We start from the raw sequence: 21,774 nt of genomic DNA on the forward strand, positions 1-21,774 counted from the left end.
CTTTTGGGGCCCCTTTCACCTAAGTGTGTATTTTAGAGCAGCACTGTGGACACATACTGTAACTTTAGCACTGGAGAAAAGTAAAGAGTCTCCCATAAATGTTGACATTGTCGTTATTTTTTCTCTTCAATGCTTGTGTGCATTATACTGTAACACATTACTGTTATCACCAGTCAAGACATTTCATCAGCTAATAGGAGTTTGTATTTACCCTAACTTTACCCTAATGCAGTAAATAAATGACATAAAGTTACATTTAAGGAGCTACAACTTTCCTCAATTAGAAGATCTATAAGGAGCATGAATGCACTCAGTGTGTCAGCAAGCGTACGTTTACAGATGCTTATAAAAAGCTGTTCAATTTCAAAGTAAAACCAAGCTATAAATAATTTGCAGTATATGAGCAACACAACAGAGAGATCTTGAAGAAGTCTGAAAAAGTATTTGTCAAACACAACATCTGAGAATAAGACCATTAAAGGCCTTAGGAGGCTGTGGCCGTGAATACAGAAACAGGACAAGATTCCTGTGTGGGTCTGACAAACACGCACACACAGGCCACAGTACTGATTGTGAACAATATCTGAGCAAAATGATGAGCTCTGACAACGGTAATATTACCCAACATAAATGCACTGTGGACAAAAAAGAGAGAGAAGAAAGAGGAGGAATAAAAAAAAGAGCAGAAGAAAGAGAGGCAATCTCGGAGCAGCTCCAAGTGAAAGCATAAATAACGTGTGGCACATCTTTTACCTTCTTCAATTATCTGGCTTTTGACATGCAAGCCGAGCACAGTGTAATTAACATCTCAGGAGATAATGGGGTCGCTACTCACTGATCAATCTCTCACATACATTATCTGCCTTTTACCAATTCAGCCTCCTGTTATTCTCCTGCAGGAAGAAAATATCCCACGATGGATTTTTTCCTTTTTTTGGGGTAGGGGCATTTAATAAAACTCTGGTAATAGGCCTAATGACTCATCCAATTGAGCTCATCTTCCAAAACATCAATTAGGCTCAGGCCCAGCTTACACACACACAGAGCTTTGTCTATCACCGTAAATAACAAACCTTTTCAGATTCAGGCTGTGTTGTCATTATCAATTACAGAAAGCATCAGCAGACAGAAGAGGAGGAATGAAGATGTTGCAGGTGCTTTAATACAGTTCCCTATATGCCTTCAGCAGTAACAGGTGTTGGAGCTACACCATCTGACCTGGTGAAAATACTTAATAGAACAATCTGGAATTTATTTCACTTTCTCAGCGCTGGCTAAATTCACTGGTTTGTGAAAAATATTAGTTTGGCTTTCGAATGGAAATCTGCTCAGAGGTGCTTATTAGCACCGAAGATGTGTCTTTTTACTCCAATATAAATTTTGCACATGCACCCAAAACTTTCACCAGCTCAAAATGTGAATACAATTCATACTGAGGCTAAAGAATTTGTCAGAGTTAAAAACTATTCATCATCAAATCATTGGTATAAAGTCCAGAAGAAGGCAACAGTAGCAAAACAGGTGATACTATACTGTGAAGTTATTAAATATGTTTTATTTACAGGAAACCCTGTTCATAATGATGTGTTTTACATGTGCTTATCCCATTGTACTGCTGTTATCACTTACGGACTCAAATCTGCCATTGTAGTCATAGATACACAAATGCACACTATAAAAAAAACTACATTATAAACTCAATCTTTTTTCAAACAGTTAATATCTAACCATATAAAACAACCAACAACAATGTCGTCCACACAGCTAGCCTGTTGGAACAATTAGCATCCTCACCTTTTAAAGTTAGAGACACTATTTAAGTAACAGCAACACAAAGCATTGTCTCTTTATATAAAGTCAAAATTATTTGTACAATTGTTTTTTCACATTTTTACGATTTAAAGATATAGAAAATATTTAAGTGTCAATACAAGTCTTTGGTGATAACAACAGAAACCAAAGACCAGTCCTGATCGATGTCACAAGTACTTTGACCATACCAGTCAAAACAGCAGAATGTCAGCACCAATCACATCTATGTTTAACATTTACAAAAAGCACATTCAAAGTATTTTTGCATGACTTTAAATTAAGTGTTTTATGTTGATGTTTTATGTACAACAATAACAATACAAGACGATCCCAGTGCCTTGTCAACAATAATAATTTCAATTAAAAAGAAATATTCTCCCTTTGCCCACTATAGCCAAAAACTTCCTTTCCACACTGATGGTTTCTGGTCTTCTTTACTGAACAGACACCCTCTAATCCAGAGGAAACTGTGTAAACACTGTGTTTGAAGGTCGATCACTTTGAAAAAGACATACAAAATACAACGATACAAAAAAAGATATAAGAACTGATCAAAAGAAGTGACTATGAGACAATCAGTGTTGTTGCTGCTGTGGGGGAGTGTTAAAAGCTGCACTTTGAGTGTATTATTAACTCAACGCTGCCTGGACACGTGGGGGCTGTTTTACAATTTGGGCTTTAACAGATGTGCGTTTTATGTGGCAGGTTCTCCAGAGTTTAGATGCCGCTGTCCACATAGATGAGGCCGTAAGGCAAGCCATAAAACCTGCCTTTGAAACTTTGGGCGGATTAATGCCGACATGACAGCTAGTGAGCAGAGATCACACTGGCCTCACCTTCTCAGCACACTCACATGCTTTGCACTCAATGTCTCGCTAGATGAAAGTACGCCAGGCACGGCTGGACTGGGCCAGGTGAGAGCATGTGGCCGCTACATGTTAAATTTTTATCTGACTAATAAAGTCAATTGTTCTGGGTATTTCCTCCTGGGAAGTATGAAATTATTTTGCACACACTTGCATCTTTAAAATGATCATCCTGATTGTAATGGCTATGCTGTATTGTAGGGTGACGACAAAGGTAATTGTACTGCAACCACAGAGTACAGTGTAATTATTGGGATTTACACACCTTCAGCTCCCCCCTAATCCCTGCTTTACAAGGTGGAATTCCTGGCAGGGTATACACACACACATACACACTTTTGGACTGCCTTAAAACACACACTCTGACTTGCACGTACGCACAACATCTCTAATTTTCTCTTCTTCAAACACACATCCATGTAATGCACATACAGGCTGTTGCCTTTTTTAATGCAACACCTAGAGACAATCTTAAATTGCACAATGCAATCTTAATGCTCCACACTCCTGTTCCTCAGTGACCTGTGTTGACTTTGGTACCACCTCCTGGGCCAGGCAGGAAGACATGCTGAGTGAGCTCTCTTCTGCTGCCTGTGTCCAGACCCAACCTCTTACACAATACAGGCTGCCTGGCCACCGCCATGCACCCCTCCGCCCCAATAACCCAATTCCCATTCTTGATCAAACCTGGGGATTGTAGTGTGAGGTTGGATATTATGAGACAGATGGGAGGAGGAGGAGGAGGAGGAGGAGGAGGAGGTGTAGGGGTGTGTGTGTGTGTGTGTGTGTGTGTGTGTGTGTGTGTGTGTGTGTGTGTGTGTGTGTGTGTGTGTGTGTGAGGGGGGGGCACATCCTGCGTGAAACCGCATCCTGAACAAGCATCGCAGCATCTCACTGTAAATAAATACTCTCTCCTCCGCGTAGTTTCCGTCAACTGTCACCGCCTTGGCTCCCAATCACCTTCAAGTCCAAACAGGAAAGTGCAGGGAGGCAAGTGAGATGGCAGATATGAGCTTTAATTTGCTTCTTGCTGCACTTTAGCCCCGGTGCACACCGCTTCCTATTCTCCCGCTCAGACCAGCTGCCCCGGCTTCATTCCAGACCCGGAGTCCTTCCTGTCACCTTTCATTACCATATTATCCAGGAGGAGGCTCCCTGCGTTGCTGGGAATTCACCATTTGTTGGTGCACTCCCCCCCTTGAGTTGACTATTGTGCGAGACCTTCAAAGCCACGCGCGACATCCTCTGAGGAGTGCTGCTGCCTTGTTACCTGCTAATCCCCTGAGCATTATCGCAGGAGATGCAGCTGAACAACAGAGCATGACGAAGCCAACAACTGCGACACGACAAGCTCTGTTCATAAATTGCTTTGTGTTGCAAGACTCTCATCAGACGGGCTCAGAGTGTGAATATCTTGATTAAGGCGTGCTTGTTGTGATGACAAACCGACCTGTGTATTATATAACAGAATGTTATTGATAAAAGTCTAAACCAGACACAGAAACCACCGCTCCGTGACGGGGAATTTACACAGTTGCACCTACACTTGATGCATAAAGTATTGTAAATGTCCTGTTTCAACTTTTCCTTCATGAGTAGGAACATCCAGGCCCACAGCTCTCCAGAATGTCTTGCATTGTTTTATTACAATTGAATGAAGTGAACTGAAAAGTGAATCCAGCTGCTGACAGCAGAGCCTTCAGTGTTTGGTCTGGGCTTTACTTTGCCCTCCAGGCTTGAAAAAAATCACTCATTAACTGATGTGTCAAAACAACGATGTATGACACATCTATATGCTTTCTGTAAGGGATGCTTCAAGGTTTATTCATTGTGATCACTGAAATGTATGACGAACAAAAAATGACATACATATAAATACATCAATAAATACATCAAAACAGTTTTGTGATGAATAAAGGATATTTATGTATTGCTACATTTATAAATGATTTATCTATTTCCTACATTTATTTGTTTCTATATTTCTATATCTATTTATTTCTGTATTTCATCTATTTATTTATTTCTACATTCATTTATTTATTCCTACATCTATTCATTTATTTATTCCTACATTTATTTATGTATTCCTTCATTTACTTATTCATTCCTACATGTATTTGTTATGTCTTTATACTGATGTCATTTCTGTCCTCACAAAAATTGTCAAATTTGCATTTCATTATATTTCTTATGTAATTCACGATACTGAAGAGGGTGATACATATTCTATAAAATTGCCAATTGAATCAACAAAATTCCTCATCACAAAATATTAGTCATCTGTGGTGCAGATGGGAATGGCCCAGGCCTGAAACTGTTTAATCCAAACACAAAACCGCTGCAGCAGCATTTAATTCTTTGCAGGTTGCTGCTTTAAACATGATGACATTCTCTCAGCAAAGGATGCAATGTGAGGGGACTGTTATTCAAAACTATAAAAACAATAATCTCAGGGGATGAAGAAAGGAAGACAAATAAAGATAAATAAATCTGGCAGTTAAATATTCTGCCTTCAAAAAAATAAAAATAAAAACTAACGCAAGTTAGTTAGTTCTAGTCAAATTTGCAGTGAATACAGGTACTTCATATAAACTCATTCAAGGGAATGTTTTGTGAAATAATAAAAACAGCAGAGACCAAATGACAGATATAAAGCCAAAGACTTCTGTCCGTAGTCTGGTATTTACATCTTATTAGAAATCTGCTGAATGTGACTGAGTGAGTTAATTATGTACCGGGCTTCTCTCTCTCTCTCTCTCTCTCTCTCTTACATTTGTGTTAAGCTGTGGTATCTCCATCAGATGGTTATAGGCGCCCTCCTCTTTGCCTGAGGAGAAGGCTCTCTGGCCAGACACATTACTTTAAAGGCAACATCTCGTTGAGCACATCCTAACCTGCCCGGGGGGGGGTGTGAGTGTCTGCATGTTTGGCTGTGTTTATGTTTTATCCTCAGGACCCTCGATTGTTGTTCATTTCCTGTGCAAAGACAAAATAAGCACATAAAGGCCAAAATGTGCTCTTCCCTGGCCTTCACCCACATCACAGCGCTTTTCCGCACAAGTGGCTAACCACAGATAATTATACAATTAAAACAATTTTCCGCATCTATCTGTCAGACTGATCTAATTCACCATTCGAATGACACTAATGGAGTGAGCCTCTTTTCCTTTCTTTCCCCGAGCAAAGCCTCTTTTTCCATGTACTGTATCACACAGCGCCACAAAGCCATCTGCAGCAGAGGAAGACAGACAGAGCCAAGAGGAAATGCACTGTATTTGTTTAGCAGGATGTTAGTCAATAAAGTTAAGACCCGGCAGTTTTCATTACGTCCCACAGTGCAGCACAGTGCAGCACAGTGCAGCGAGGAAACAGGGAGGCTCATTTGATTGTTGGTTCAAATTAACCCTTGGCTACAGAAAAAGGCAGAAACAGAGTGACCCTCTTATTTTCTGAGACAACGCTCCCTTCAACCAACGCTGGCATTAATAATTCATCATGACAAAACACATTACCAGGGAAGCTGAATGTGAAAATACAGAGTCAAACGTGACAGAAAAAAAGCTGGGTTCAGACATTTGGCGGCAGCTTTTGGAAAATAAATTGTGATCTTTCATTGTTTAAATGAACTGGAACATACATTTCCATTTCAATATTCATGTTGAATATTAGGTCCAGTGGCTGAACTGAAGAGCGCTCCGACTGTGCCATTTAGCAACACGCACACACACACACACACACACACACACACACACACACACACACACACACACACACACACACACACACACACACACACACACACACACACACACACACACACACACACACAGAGGGTGTGAACCACACAGGGAGGATTCAGCCAAACCTTGATCTGGATATCCTGCAACTCTGTCCACCCAGTGTGGACAAGGAACACAGATAGGAACTACTCCTACACGAGTTCAAGGGAAGTGCTTGTGTGGCGCGGCGCTGTCCTTTTGCAACCATGCTTCACCAAATACAATGGCAGCAGAGAGTTTTATGTTTATGAGCTATCCTGATGGGAATACACATATCCATTAGATATGAGTCTGCCTAGTGAGGGGGTCTGGTATTAACCCATAAGCAAGTGCCCCATCAGCAGACAGGAAAAATCTGCCTTTTATGGCAACAGTTCACAGACTCAAGCCATTGGCCACAAAGCCCACAAATGAGGCGTTAAGTATTGTGGCAGGGCAGCAGCGAGATATGACCCTCCTCTCATCCGTGCATGAATCTGCCCTCTACCTCGCTTTCCTCCTCTCTTGTCTTGTGTTCTACCTCTGCCCCTATTAAAAAAGATTATCTAACTGCCCGACAACACTCACTACACAATAACAACTGTCTTCTGCAACAGAATTCATTAATGTAATGTAATTTTTATAACTGAATGTTAATTCTTATACACTATTTAATGGACATTTTCTGTAATTAATTGCCAGATGGAGGCAGGGCTAGGGCGGCAGAGTTAAAAAACACAACCTGACGTGGAGATTGGGAAAGAGAGCGCAGCGATGGGCCTGCTGGGATGGTTTCATCATCATGCCTGACCCCCCCTGCTGCTGGGAATGGCAGGAGATGGCGGGAGCGGGGAGGAGATAGACTCCTCTTCACAGTCAGAGATTTAATTGCACGCATATTCCATTACCTCTGCACAAATGTCACATTCTCTTCTGATCAGGGGGCACGGCCGCCACCGGCAGCATGGCTGGCGAGCAGCCAGACTATAGTGCAGAAAGCGTTTAGCCAATCAGGGCTCCCAGGGCAGACAGAGGTGAGCAGAGGGACAGAGAGACTACAGTACGCCAAAGATATAAAAAAAATTTTAAAAAGGGGAACCATGAACACAAAGCAGCTGACGCATTCAGCCAATGGGTAAAATGCAGTGTTAACAGATTATTATTATTATTATTTATATTATTTATATTATTTATATTATTATTATTATTATTATTATTATTATTATTATTATTATTATATATGTTTTGGATGGTAGAACTTATTGGATTAATATATAGTATTTACATAAATGCCATATAATACAATATCGTAAATAGCTAAATTACCTTTGAGTTTAACCTGAAAACTACTTTGGTAAACTAAAAGAATTTGCATTAATAATAAAAAACAAAAACACCTAACCTCGCTTTGAACTTTGACCTTGTCAGGCTGCAAATCAAGATGATTTTCTCGACTAAATATTGATAAAATAATCAGAAATTCCAACACAATCTTCTAGCGCCCCAGGAGAGGTCTTAAAATTTCCAAAACCCAAGATATTCTGATCACATTTGAGAGGCTACAACCAATGTTTTTCGACAACTGGTCGAGGAAGATACTGAGTCTGGTTCTGTTAAATGTTTCTTCAAATTACAATGGAGTTTATTGTCTCCACAGTCACCAATGCTGCTTGTTGGGGGAACTGTTGGGTTTCTCTATAATTTTCTAAGGTCTCGACCCTATTATGTAAAGTGCCTTGAGATCTTTGTTGTGATATACAAAGAAAATGTAATTCAAATGAACTTTGTCAAGAGGTGAAAGCATTTCAATGCTTGGAATTACAACTGTTGCCTAAAAATGTAACAAGGATGTATTATGTACTAATAACATAGTGGTTAATATTTCTCAAATCATTACATCAATTTCAGACCAGAGCTGTAGTTAGCAGCTAGCTAGAGTATTAAAATAGTAGAATTAAGTATAATAATAATCTTGTTTAAAACGAATTAATTTAAAAGCTTAGAATCAGGACCAGCGGCACCAGGGGCTGTGATTTAGCCCTCACTGGCCCTACTGATTTTAAACTGGGATAAGTGCCTTTTACATGAGCAGCCCCAGTCCTTTTCAAATCACTGGCACAAATCTGACTTGTCAGCAACAACTGGGGCTTGGAAGCAGTTTACAAAAAAATACAGTGGTGGAGTTATATTTATACAAAATAGTTGCAACATCAGTGAGTGAAATTACTCATTTTCCCCCAAAGATTCAGCGCTACTCTACTATTTGTGTCTTTATCATTCATGCTCATTCTCACTGACCTAAACAGCTGAAAGATGAAGCCAATGAAAAGCTCAGAATAAATCTGCTGGGCTCTGCTTCAAACTAGTTATGGACCTATACAAATAAGCCTAATAATCAAATCCACCAGGGCTTTGGAGTCATTTCACAGACTGACAGCACACACATTACTGTATGAAATAAGAGAAGGGTAAGTAGGAAGCTTGCCACATACCCTGATCACTGGTGCTAGACTGATTGGCACTCCATTCCTCCAATCAGAATTCAGCTTCCAGTCTTGAGGGCAGGACCACAGAGGGTTTCAGAGAGGACACAAACAGAGAGAGAGAGAGAGAGAGAGAGAGAGAGAGAGAGAGAGAGAGAGAGAGAGAGAGAGAGAGAGAGAGCGAGAGAGAGAGAGAGAGAGAGAGAGAGAGAGAGAGAGAGAGGTGAGAAAGAAGGGAAAGATACAACGATTATATACAGGAAGTGAAAAGGTGGGGAAAGCCCCTTCCCTGGTCCATTGAGCCCACATGTACAGAAATGACGTGAGTACTGTCAAACGTGAACGTGATCGTCGTTAGCCACAAGTACGTGATGCGTATGACACACTGATTCCTGCTGGCACGCCCTGGCCTACATGCATATCTAACTTTCATATCTGAACATGTAGATGAGCAACTGTGACAGAAGCACAATGTAAAAGAGAGGTTGAATCACAGTAACGTGGCTCAGTTTTACTTTAAAACAGTTGCCCTTTGGTAACCTGTGAGAGCCCACATAAAACACATTCATTTCAAATGGCTGTATGTGATGTTAGTCATAGAAAATGTACAGTATAAAGGGAGAAATGTCTTAAAACAATTAAATATGAAATACCAGACTAGCACTCAATGGAGCGGATTCCCGCGCCAAGGAAAAACAATCCCCTTAAATTGAATCAAGCTGCACCAAATTTCTCACACATTGATATCCACATCAAAAATGCATGTGTTCTTTTCTGACACATACCACATCCTTCCGCCAAATTGTGTTAAAATCGGTTGGGTTGTTATTGATTAATCTTTGCTTACAAACAAACCAACAAACAAACAGACTGGGGGGAAACATTACCTGCTTGGCAGAGGTAACTTCTGAATAGTTTTGTACAATTTAAGTTCCCAAATAGGAGAAATTAAAATATGCAAGAAAATAATTCATTGTCCTATTAGATACACTACTGATGTAACATTGCAACCATGCAAATTATATAAATAAGATGTGATGAGAAATTTCAGCACCGTAAAAGGCTACACAGTCACGTCATGGCATGATATAAAATCGGAGACGTATGATTGCTCTGGAGAATGAATTCACAGTCATAGTGGTGTACGGACACTTCAATGGTCTCCACCTTAGAATAATATTACACCGTTTTTTTGCATAGATGATGAATGGCTGGCACCATAACAAAAACATCTGAAACAAGCTGGACGTTTTGCTCATTCAAAAACCTGGTGTTAAGCTCAAAAGTATTCATCTGTAGCCAGATAAACAAGTGGAAAGATGCTAATGACTTCCACATACGATTCAGATCATGCAAATGAGGCAGCAGAATGGATGGCTTCTGGTGTTGTCCCTGTCACAGAAGTCATGGCCGCATGTGTGGCTTGTTGCCCCGTGATGTATGTGTGTGCGACTTTGTTGTTTCATGTGGCCGGGTCTCCGGCAGCACTGCAAAGCAATCCAGCTCCCAGCTAATTGGTCCCGCTCTATGAGTAAGCGTGTCAAAAAACGAATCTATAACTCTATTTGTGTGTGTAGCGGTCTAGCTGTCCAACCAGACACAACAAACCACAGCCCCAACGTCCCAACTCCTCATAATTCACCAGCGTGGAATTCCACTAACTCCTTTACTGCAGCCGTTGTTTCCACAGCCTGTCCACATTCCTGGGCCAACCATCGGCCCCAGATAAGACCCTTCTGATTACTCGCTTGCATGCCTGTCATTACTCCCAAAAATATGTTGATCCCACAAGACAGTTCCCCCCAATGGATTTATGGCCACACTATTGTATCTCCATGCCCCAAAAGGAGCTTACTTTTAAAAGGCCCCTCACTTTGGGATCAACGACAGAGGGCACTCAGGGTCTTCAGTTGAATTTGCTGCGATGTCTCCAACATAAAACTGAAGCTTTCGAAAGTACTTGATGAGAATATACAGAAGAGATTTGTGTGCGGTCTCACAAAAGGGATGTTAAAACAGCATGGGGGTAAATAGAAGATAGCTTTGATCTTGGGTCTTGGTTGGACTAGTGCACAAGTGGTTATGTTTTATAGTGTAATCTGTCCATAAAAAAGACTAAACAATCAAACACTTCAAGATGTACAGCAAGCTAAGACGCCAACATAAAGTTTAAAATGTTCACCTCCAACAATAAAGGCTTCTCGCTTTGTGGTCTTCTGCTGCCAGCTGCTAAACTCTCAGATCACTCTATGAACATGTGGTTGTAATCCTCCCCCTTTTCACTCAAATTACAAACTGTGTCAGTTTCTGAAGATAATCTACTATGAGCCACTTTGCAGCATGTGTGTTAATTGCCACTCATTTGCGAGGTCATACACAAACTAGACAGGTTTCTGAAGCTGTCTGTCCTTGTTGAAAAGTATGAGTAGGGTGAGAAATTAGCACACGGCAGGTGATGACACATATGGTCAAAATAGAAATAAGTATGGGTCACCTGATACACATGTGATAACTTAAAGTTAAACACAAAAGACACGTTACAAAATGTTTGTTGCATGATGCCGTTGTTGTTTGTCTTGATCACCCTGATGGACCCATGGGAACTCAACAAAACGTCTCGGAGAATTTGTTTTGTCAATCCAAGTAGACATCTTCTTCAGCGTTTTCCAAACTCTTTTTCATCCTGAGATATGTGTTATCTTCCAGTATAGCATTGGTCACATGTTAAACATCATCGACCCACCCACTCGTTTTCCACAGACATTTTCCTGCTGTATTGTCACATGGGCTCACTCTGACATTTTTCAGATATTTTCCTGGGGGCTGGAAGGAAAAGGTCCAGAAGATGTTTGGAGCAAAAGACTTAGACATTTGCATTCTAGCACACAGTCCAAACTTCAGTCTCTGAGTCTTATTAGATGTTAACAATAGCTCTGTATCAATACAGCTATAACACGTCTATCTAGATATTATACGTGAGCAAATCTGGCATTGTCTGAAAATATTTTTTTGGGGTATTTTTAGATTAAAACTATTAATCAAGAGATATTACTCACCCCCACCAGCTAAATTTCTTTCAGAAGTGTATGTGCATTCACAAGCTACAATATGTTGCCATACAACCTTTATGTTTTTACAGTACAATATCATTCATAAATATATTTCTACAACAATCTCATATTCTATCACTTGCTGCTGCTGAGGGTGTTTCATTAGGAGAGAGGTGATTAGTTCAGATGTGGAAGTGCCATCCCTGTGCCCCTGATCATCATAAAACAAAACAAAAACTTTGGCTCGTGTTTCTATCGTATTGAGAAGTAGGTGGCCCTTAGTTCCATGGGCATCAATGCATGCATGATGCCTTAAATCTGTGCTGTGTTGCCATGTTATATTACACCCTGAATAACAATAAGGAACTTTTGTAACCTATTCAAATTCATTAAAATGAAGGAAATCTGAGAGAGAAAAAGACAAAGGGCAAAATAAGCCATGCATAAACAAGAAACACTATTCTCAAAAGAACTATAGACCCCACACATCCATAAAGACAGTGAGATAGATCTCCACTGCAGCTCACCTCACACTCACTCAACCAGATTCAAACCAGTGACCAGGTATTACTGAGGCTGCGTTGGGGGGGCATTGGTGTTGTATCGGATCAATGGCTTGACCCATTAAGTCACACCACTCCCAGCACCTCATCCACTAAGGGCCAGTCTTTGGGAACACCCCTAGCTGACCCATGCTGCTGGGGACAATTACTAGAGAGTGGTCTTTCAGGGCCGACGCCCACTTGACCCGGTAGCGTAAAGACATGGAGGAGATCCACATGATTTAAACTCCTTCCCAAGACGTGCTGACAAGGTTAGAGGGTCAACGCAGACATTAACAGGTCAGTGTGTGGCCCACTTGGGAACAATTACTCCCAGTCACAGCTAAGTGGACACTTGATTGAACACGACGGAGGCAGGACACACTTCCCACAGATAACAATCCCCAGAGCCATTTAGGATAAAAAGCCCTTGTGATACAGCCTTTATGGGCAAAATTCATCTTCCTTTTCCCTTTTAAAAGAATGTGAGAGTGTGATAGAGAGCCATTCTCTAGAAGAGATGAGTCTCTCAAAGCATTACCATTTTCGAGCAATACTAATAGCTACTTATGACACAGAAACAATTACAAGGTGACTGGGAGAAAAAGCTAAACAATGGGACGAGCTGTTGAGATTCCATTTTTCATTCATGGAAAAAAAGTTATCTCACAAAAGAAATAGTGCTGGCTCACAACAGAGTTTGACTTATATTTTATAATCAGGTTCAAAACAACAACAGCAAAACTCGACCCATAGTAAAAACTTAACACAGGGACATGAACACAACAATTCATAAATCTCTCATCTCTAATTAACTGTGTGGGTGCTGCGTTTTTTGTTGTTCTGCTGGTCAACCTTTAACCTACTGACAGTTTGACCTCTCTCCCAACAAACAACTACAACTTTGCCTTGTTTCATTTCACAACTCAACAGTAAATCGTTTGTATAACTTTAACAGATTCTGCAGAGGAGAAAAAACTAAGCAGATGTTTGAGGGTAGTTGGAGCCGATAAAATACTAATGTGCATCTCTGTGTCAAATGGTCACTCTTGTCCTTTAGTCTCTTCGTACACAAATGGGGCTTATCGATTCGCGAACACATTTCCCCAGCATTTGCATAAGCTGTGTGTTGTTTTTGTGGTATTGTTTCTCTTTTTTTCTGGGTCTTTGTTTGTTTATTTCGTTAGAAAATCAGTTCCACGTTGTCCCTCAGTCTGCAGGCTGGTGCAGCAGCTGTTGGTTGTTAGTGGCTGGAGATGACACAGTTCACCACTTCTTCAAGAGACAGCCAGGAGTCCAGAGACCAGCACAGCTGCAGTGCAGGGAAACTGCTCATCACTCTCCCTGCTCACTCTCACTTTTCTGCGGAACCAACATTTGCAGGGAGAAGAAAAACAGACTCCAATATCTGTCTCCTGTCCCAGTTCATTAAGGGGGTTATTTCAAATTCATGTAGGACCCCTGAGATACAACCTTACCAAAGATTTCGGCAAAGTGATACAACATTAAGCCATTTGCACATGCAGAGTGCAAAAGCAACAGGCCCACGGGCTGACCCATTGGTTGTTGTGGCAGTCAGCTTTATTCCCCAGGATGGTTTTGTAACCAAGTGGGCATCATGTGAATACCATCTGGGTACCACTTATTTAAAGCTGGCAGAAGTCCCGTGGCAGGCAGCCTGGCAATGAGGAGAAGGGAATAAATTGCATCATTTACTTAACATGCATTTACCGTTGCGCCCTTTAAAAGCCCATGACTAAATAATTTGTTTTTTCCGGGTGCCAGTTTCTGCTGTCAGCCAATTTGTGTTGTAGTTGTGCGACAAACAGAGCGACTGTCAAAGGGCTGATAAAGGAGGTACCGAGATGTTAACCACATGAAATCGCATTTAACACCAAGTATATTAAAAGCCCTCAATCCATTTACACCAAAGAAATCTCCCAGTGCATTGTGCACTACACAGAATCCATAAACAGACAATAAACACATTGTAATTATAATGCCAACTCTTTAATTACGTGTGTCATTTGGGGATGGTCGAGCTCACTAATTGTCAGAGTGATGTGAGAGGACTGGGGGAGGCAAAAAGGAGATCAAGCCTCGGGCCCAATGAGAACCATATTCCCCGCTCTCCAAGCGTGTTAGAAGGCAGAAAATTCAATTGGCATGGTTCCAAAGAAGAACAGTCCAAACAGCCTTAATCAGCGGGGAATAACTCCATGCAAATGATTTACATTAGCACAAGTAAAGAGAGCAGAAAAATATCTGAGGTTTCACTCCCAGAACATCTTTGTTTCCTATAACCTCACTGCCAGGTGTCCTTGTTAGAAACAGGTAGTTTTACTTGCCACCATAAAATCGTATACTATCTACAGAGGCATAAAAGGACATTTAAAGACTTTAACCTCTTTTTATTGGACAGAGAATGAGAAACAATTGATACACAGCTAAATACTTTACAACATAGATTATGTGTAATACCTCCTCACTTTGCTTAGACAATGCATATGCAATATATCAATTACATGTTGAATCTTTCTCATATTGCTATTGATGAAAATTATACTGCAATAATTATTGTTAAATTGTCCAGCCCAATGCACTTATATTAAAATTCTAATAATATAATTCTAACTGAGGCCCTTCTTGCTGTTAGGGGACCACTGGACCTCGTGCAACCAAGACCATATCAATATTTTAAAATTTAACTTTTTTCCCTTCAAAAACAAAAATCTTTAAAAGTTAAGTTTTATTTCAATTTTAACTTTTAATTCAGGGTTTGAGTCCCTGTGCATTTATTTTCTTAGTTGGAAAGTGACATCAGCCGCACTGTGGTGAAACCAGACTGGACCAAGAGAGAGAATGGATTGTTGATACCATGTTACTGAGACAGAGAGACACGTAGGCTAATAAAGACTCCATAAGGCCTTTTTGCCATTTTAGTGTCAGAATGTTAAGAAGATATGGGCTAGTGAATAATTTGTTTAATATTTGGTGAATTTAGAGCGAAAGGACTGGTCATAATCAGTGCTCATGTTCTGTCATTAGAGTGAACAAGAGCTCCTTTCTGAACTGTCGCAGGTTAGAACCAAAAGTGTTGACATTTAAGATTTGACTTTTCAGAGACACAAATCAAGGGGGTTAGAAATAAATGCACCTTCCTTAGAAAGCACCTGACCACATGAAAAACAAACTACACTAGGTGATTTTGGAGACATTTCGCATGGGTGTGTCCTCCAAACCAGAATTGTGATACGAAAGCTTACAGTATATCAACACCATGCATAATTATCTGCTGTGTATGTATTAACTTTTCGCTCTACCTGTTGCTGATGAAAAACAGTCAACGTCTTTCAGCAACAGCATTATCTGTTTAGAACTTGTTTTTCCAAGTCAGGTATGTTGTTGTTTATTAGTGGATCAGAGTCCAAACTTGAAGTGAATGTCCTCAGATAACCTCCATTATTGGTATATGCAGTATATGGCAGTGACTGTGGTGGACAAAGATCACTGACTAAATTATTTAAACTGCCATAAGTACAGTGCACCCTGAAGACACTTTTCTCAGATGAATCATCAGCCAAGTTATTTGAAATGTCAGTTAGGCAATGAGAAACTGTCTCTGCCATTGTTTACATATTTACTAGCACTACGCGGTTGGCCTTGATGAGAACAACAGTCTCACAGCTCCCAATCGCATGACCTCACTTGGTCGGAAAAAAAGAGCTGTCACTGTGAATCTGGTGGAAGGGTGTGGCATTGCAATCAATGAAGGTGGAGAAACACAAACAAAACAAAGCTATTATTGGTCCCGCAGCATGAAATCATGCATTAGCTAAGCTGAAACAGTCAATCCTGCACCAGTTGGTCTACAATTTACTGCTCAAATTGTTCTCACCTCTGCTTTTTCCATTCCTGTGTCTATGTGAGGTTCAACTGAACACTTCACTGTGCCCCGCAAGGTCTTTTACACAGCACCGCTATTGATAAAAGAGATCAGAGCGCCTGAGAGGGGGAGAAAGAGTGCATGAAGGATACAGAGTTTTCATCTATTATCCATCTCCTATTCTAATGCAGCCATTATGCTCTAAAAAGAGACTGCTCATCTATTCATTTTATGAGGCATTTGAAAAAAGATGACACTGCAAGAGGGTTGGGCTGAGTGATTAAAATTCTTTGAATTAGCCCTTCAATCACTGCTTACAATTGTGCATAAAGTACACAGAAATGCACTCAAAAGCCTGGCCCAACTCCTCTCTGTAGTAGGATATGAAAAGATTGATTTACTCATTCCTCTCTTCTGGTTGTTTTCAGTGTGAGGAATCGATTGGTCAACACATTAAAAGCTTGTACATTATGCACTCCATATACACAACATGAAAAAGCCTTTAGAAAAAAGATCCGATAACTAAGAACAGCTGATTGCTTAAACTGCACCATACTTACAGCGTTTAGAACCGGTGTAGCAAATTTTCAACAAAAGGCTAGAAACGGTTCATAGTAAATGGCAAACAGTAACAAACAGGGTGGAAAACAACTCTGGAACATGCTGTGTATGATGCTGAAGCACTTTGATGTCACTTGTTAGTATAACACTATTACTCTTTAACCAACTCTCTAGGCTACTTGTAGACCATGTTACTACAGCAGGAAAACATTGGAATAATGTAAATAATTTCAAAGCGATAGTATTGTTACAGTAAAAAACAAATCTGTTTATTTAAAATTAATATAAAAACTAATATAAAAGAAATAAGTTACAAGGGCAATTTAATAGATTTAATAGACAATAAATACCTCCACAAACAGGGATTTTTTCTTTTTTACATTTTCAAGTTTCCCAGAAAATAATGTATCTTGCTGAAAAAAGACAGGCATATTTAGGGGACTGATATCTTTAAGTGTGTGCATTTTCATGTGGTTTGATTGAATAAAAGGGGACTGTTGGGTCTTAGAAGTGGATCTCTCTAAAGCCGTTTTCAGACATTACCTCTGGGTAAAAGCCGGAGAATTGGCAACAGAATTTACCCGTAGTTTGCCTTTCACACATGGACAACAGAGCCGGAGGTTCTCTGCACAGACGCGTTCACAACACCAACAAATCATCCACATTATTCAGGCAATAGTTTGAGCAGCCGGGTGCAGCAGAGAGAGGCAGGAAGTGACATATTAACACAGCTGCGGAGATCACATGATTTTGTTTACAGCGCACCGACACCGTTGTCAGCTCTTATCACCACAAACTTTCTTAACATATTGTATCTTTTTGTTTGAAAATGTTTGCGTCTGTCGCGTGTTAGAAGCGTCATCAACACCTTTTTCCTATTGAGCAATTTAAATTTATAACATCCCTTGGGGGCCATACTTACAATGTTTTACCCTACTGTACTTTGTACAGAAGGTGCTTACAGCAGCAAGTCATCGCAAACAGAGATGAAAACTTCAGTTAATATCTCCTCAGAAAAGGAAAATCCTCGGGACGTACATTCAGTTTATAGAGCTCTAACAGAGGGAGTTGTTGTACTTCACTCTGAGCTTCTCGTTGTATTGCAGTTGGATTATTTCATGTTGTCGGTTGTCAGGCACATCAACAGGTTCCACATTAAATGGATTAACAAATATTTTCAGCTCCTTTTGTTTACTTGCCATGTCCTGAAACCTCTCGCTAAATGCCTGAAGGCGTTTTGCAAACTCACAAGCAAATTCAGATGTCACCACAGGTTGTTGTTCTTGCATAGTTGGAAAATGCAGTGTTGGCACACAATGCACAATTTTTCTTTCTCTGATTCCAGCAGCTGTGCAGCACTAACAAGGCTCCTTCAAAAATTCTCCCAGTATTCAAAACTAGCGTTGTCTATGTGTAGAATGTGGTCACCTGGAAGATGCTTGTTGGACACCCATACTCTGCCACAGAGTTTTATTTAAGGTGCATTTGTTCTTGCAACTCATCTAGTTAAGCTGCATGTTTCCATCTGTAATCATGATTGAATCAGCCTTTTCATCACTGTAAGTGCTTCCCAGGAACTCTACACATTGGTTTGTCTTTTACTTCAACAAAAATGTTCGTTTCCTCTTGAAGAGAAAATTCAGCATGTACTTTTTTTCTTGACAGTCGCCATGCTGCTCGTCAGCGATGAGACGAAACATCTACGTGTGTTTCATTCAACCTCGACAGTGAGATGACAACCAAAAAGCCAAAAGCATCACCACATCTATTTTATGTGTTTAACCTTTTACAGAGGAAAAAAATGCAGTCATGAGAATTTTTTTGATTTTTGATTTTTATTCATAAATGAATTTTGTCATGGGTCGCAGGTTGGAGGTTCCCCACCACTGGGTTGACCTCTGGTGGGATTGGTCGTCATTACAACTCACTGAGACACAGTCTAATAACAATTGTGGTAAAGTACAGACCTTTTCTAATGTTTTTTACTCCAGTGCCTGGAACAAAATAAGTACTGAATTAAGTATCAGTTTCAGTTGAGTTTCTCTCTCCTGCTCACCCACTCGTACGCTCACTCTCTGTCTTTATCTTGGTCTGTTTTTAGATGCGTAGTCACTTACATAAATGTCTTGTAAGCCACAATAACATTCAGCAAAGTTTCCATCCCTAATATAAACGTGTGCTCGCCCATTCATAGAAAGGCTGAGCAGCACAAGGGTCAATAAGTTAAGTCACCATTAACCCATTCAGATTAAGTGCAAATGCTAGTTTATGAGACAGATATTCAAGAGCTTATGTGAATGTTTGTGCACTTGTACAAAAGCTCACCAGTGAACTACACATGGTCTATCCTACATTACAACATCAGCTTGTTGCCGCTGGCTTTTTCCTCAACTGTAAACACTCATTTTGTTTTTGACAGGTCACATTTTAGACTCTAGTGGCTGTTGGTACTGCCGCTGTTGTAATGTCACCTAACTGTATGTGTGTGTGTGTGTGTGTGTGTGTGTGTGTGTGTGTGTGTGTGTGTGTGTGTGTGTGTGTGTGGTCATGACAAAAAGCTCATTGGTCTTATGAAACAATAGAATACGACCAGTACTTGGTTATTACACAAAATGCTGGGGAAGTTCCTCCTGTAATCATTCAAACTACACTTGAGGTGAATTGACAGAACAATTTAAATGCCATAAATCTTGGAGCTTACATGTCAGTGAAGTTCTGAGTTTGTTTTTTTTCTCTTTAAAATATATAGTTAAGCAAATTGCAAGACTCAAACAGCTTGTGTCGAGGATTGACAACTACATTTAATAGTGAGACTGAACTTTGTGTTGTATAGATCAGAGTGAAATGATATGTGTATGTGATCAGGTTAACATAACAACTGTTAATTTTGTGTTTTCTTACTCGAATCTCTCTCTGTGTGAGGTACTAAGACTAAGCAGTGATATATGGATCATTTTTGAATGTTTAACAATTTGGTCAATGTAATCTGGAGCAATACTTTATTTAATTTGGACATTTATTTGTCTATATAAATTAGAATCTATAAGTTCGATTCCATAAAAGTATTGCTTATTTAATAAAAGACCAGAAAATCTAGTTTTTAAATATGTTACCATGTCTCCCTTATGCCTTTTATGATGGAAACACATTTTTATCAAAACTAAAAGTCAACTCGATGGCTGAGTATTTTCACCGAAACACTACAGTAAACAAACGCCAGTCTGAAAAATTGGACTCAAACCTAAAGCAATCCTGTCAAATTGTGGATGGGGCTCAGTAGCTGGAAAAGGCTCCTCAACTGTACGTGAGCTGTAAGGGTGCAGACGGGGGAAGGGTGGGGAATTTTAGCATTTTTATATATTCCCGTCAAGAAATAAGGAAGGAAGGTGTAGAGTTACATTTAAGCCATTTTAAGGCCACGAGGGAATTTCTTTCATGAAAAACCTTTTGAATATGTAATTTTGAGGAGCAAAAAAGGGACTGTAATTGAAAATAAAAAACATTCATGAGAAACTTACATTACAACATGTCAATGTGTTTTCTTACTTAAATAGGCAGAGATAGAAGAAAGACTTAAGGCCTACTGTATGAATAGGATTTCTTATTCATACCAGTGAGTTGTAACACCCCTATTAAGCTGTATGATCATAGGACGTACAGCCCCCCCCTCTATTTACTGAAGTGCGAACCTGACCAGTATCGTATAGTAGTGGCACATCAGGGGGACACATTTTCTACTCACATAACAGAGAAGAGTTTTTCCCAGTTTCTGCTGCTGACCATTTGAAAACTTGCTGCTTACTGCAAATCACACAGCCGACCGCTGTGCTCGCTGCTGTGTGACTCTGGTGAGACCTTAGCAGGATCAGCAACAGCCACAGCGACTGTCACCTCCTATCTAAAAGGGACTTTACACACATCCTCAGCCTCTGATGCTGAGCCACTCTATGAAATACCTGGTGTGGATCTCAAAATAACACTCACTTGATAAACACAAGCCCCAAAATACTGTGCAGCATGCAAACCTTTAGAAATCCGATAATACTAAGGAATTTTAGGTTGTGTGGTTTTAGTCATCAAGCTTGGTGTTCTCTACCACGATTTAAAGGTAGGATTGGTCATTTCTTTCTGAAACACGTTTTGTCTTATCTGTTGAAATCTGTTGAAATCTGTTGAAATCCTCTTCATAGCCATCAGTAAATAAAGTCGTCTGAAAAGACAACCAAACAACCAATCATTTAATTCGGACTAAATTAAATCACTGGTGTACCTGTCTGTCACTAAGTGATCTGCCTTCATGCGCGCACTCGGCCCGTGCTCTGACTGCACATGATTAGTCGTCAACCGGAGAGACATACACCACTGAAGCACAGAGAATAGTCAGAAGTTAACAAGCGAGTCATGGAAAAGTCGGCTTCTTGCAGTTGTCAGAGTGCACGTCCATGTGTCTTGGGGGCGTAGTTTTGTCAAGACGGACGATGGGGGGGGGGGGGGGGGGGGGGGGGGGGGGGGGGGGGGGGGGGGGGGGGGGGGATGTATCAGTTGCATATTGTAGCCTTCACTTGCTAACTTTTCCAGGATTACAAACCCTAGCTTTAACGAGTGTGTTCTAATTTCACTATAATTAACAAAAAGGATGTGTGGAAATTGGACGTGAAATCGTTATGGCCTTTTCCATTTAAATGAAGTCTTAATATTGAAATCAATTCTGATAAAACAACATCTGGACATCTTTTCCTTTGATCAGTTAGTCAGAACATTATGCCATGACCTGGACAAAAACCATGGTTAGTGTTAAAAATGAAGAGTAAGG

At 40.2% G+C, this 21,774-nt stretch overlaps 1 protein-coding gene across 10 annotated transcripts in view; it reads right to left on the bottom strand.

Annotated features, from left to right (window-relative positions):
* The window catches only part of foxp1b (forkhead box P1b), a 153,289-nt gene that overhangs the window by 124,116 nt on the left and 7,399 nt on the right, over window positions 1-21,774 (bottom strand). Inside the window, exon 3 of one of the 10 annotated variants that reach the window (XM_034585334.1) lies at window positions 8,932-8,993. The exons of the other annotated variants lie outside the window; for them this stretch is intronic. The gene's annotated coding sequence lies outside the window, so the exon portion shown is untranslated. The remainder of the gene's footprint in view (window positions 1-8,931; window positions 8,994-21,774) is intronic. 10 annotated transcript variants of the gene reach the window in all.

This window comes from Hippoglossus hippoglossus, chromosome 5 (assembly GCF_009819705.1).
Source record: "Hippoglossus hippoglossus isolate fHipHip1 chromosome 5, fHipHip1.pri, whole genome shotgun sequence".
Classification (NCBI taxonomy): Eukaryota; Metazoa; Chordata; class Actinopteri; order Pleuronectiformes; family Pleuronectidae; genus Hippoglossus; species Hippoglossus hippoglossus.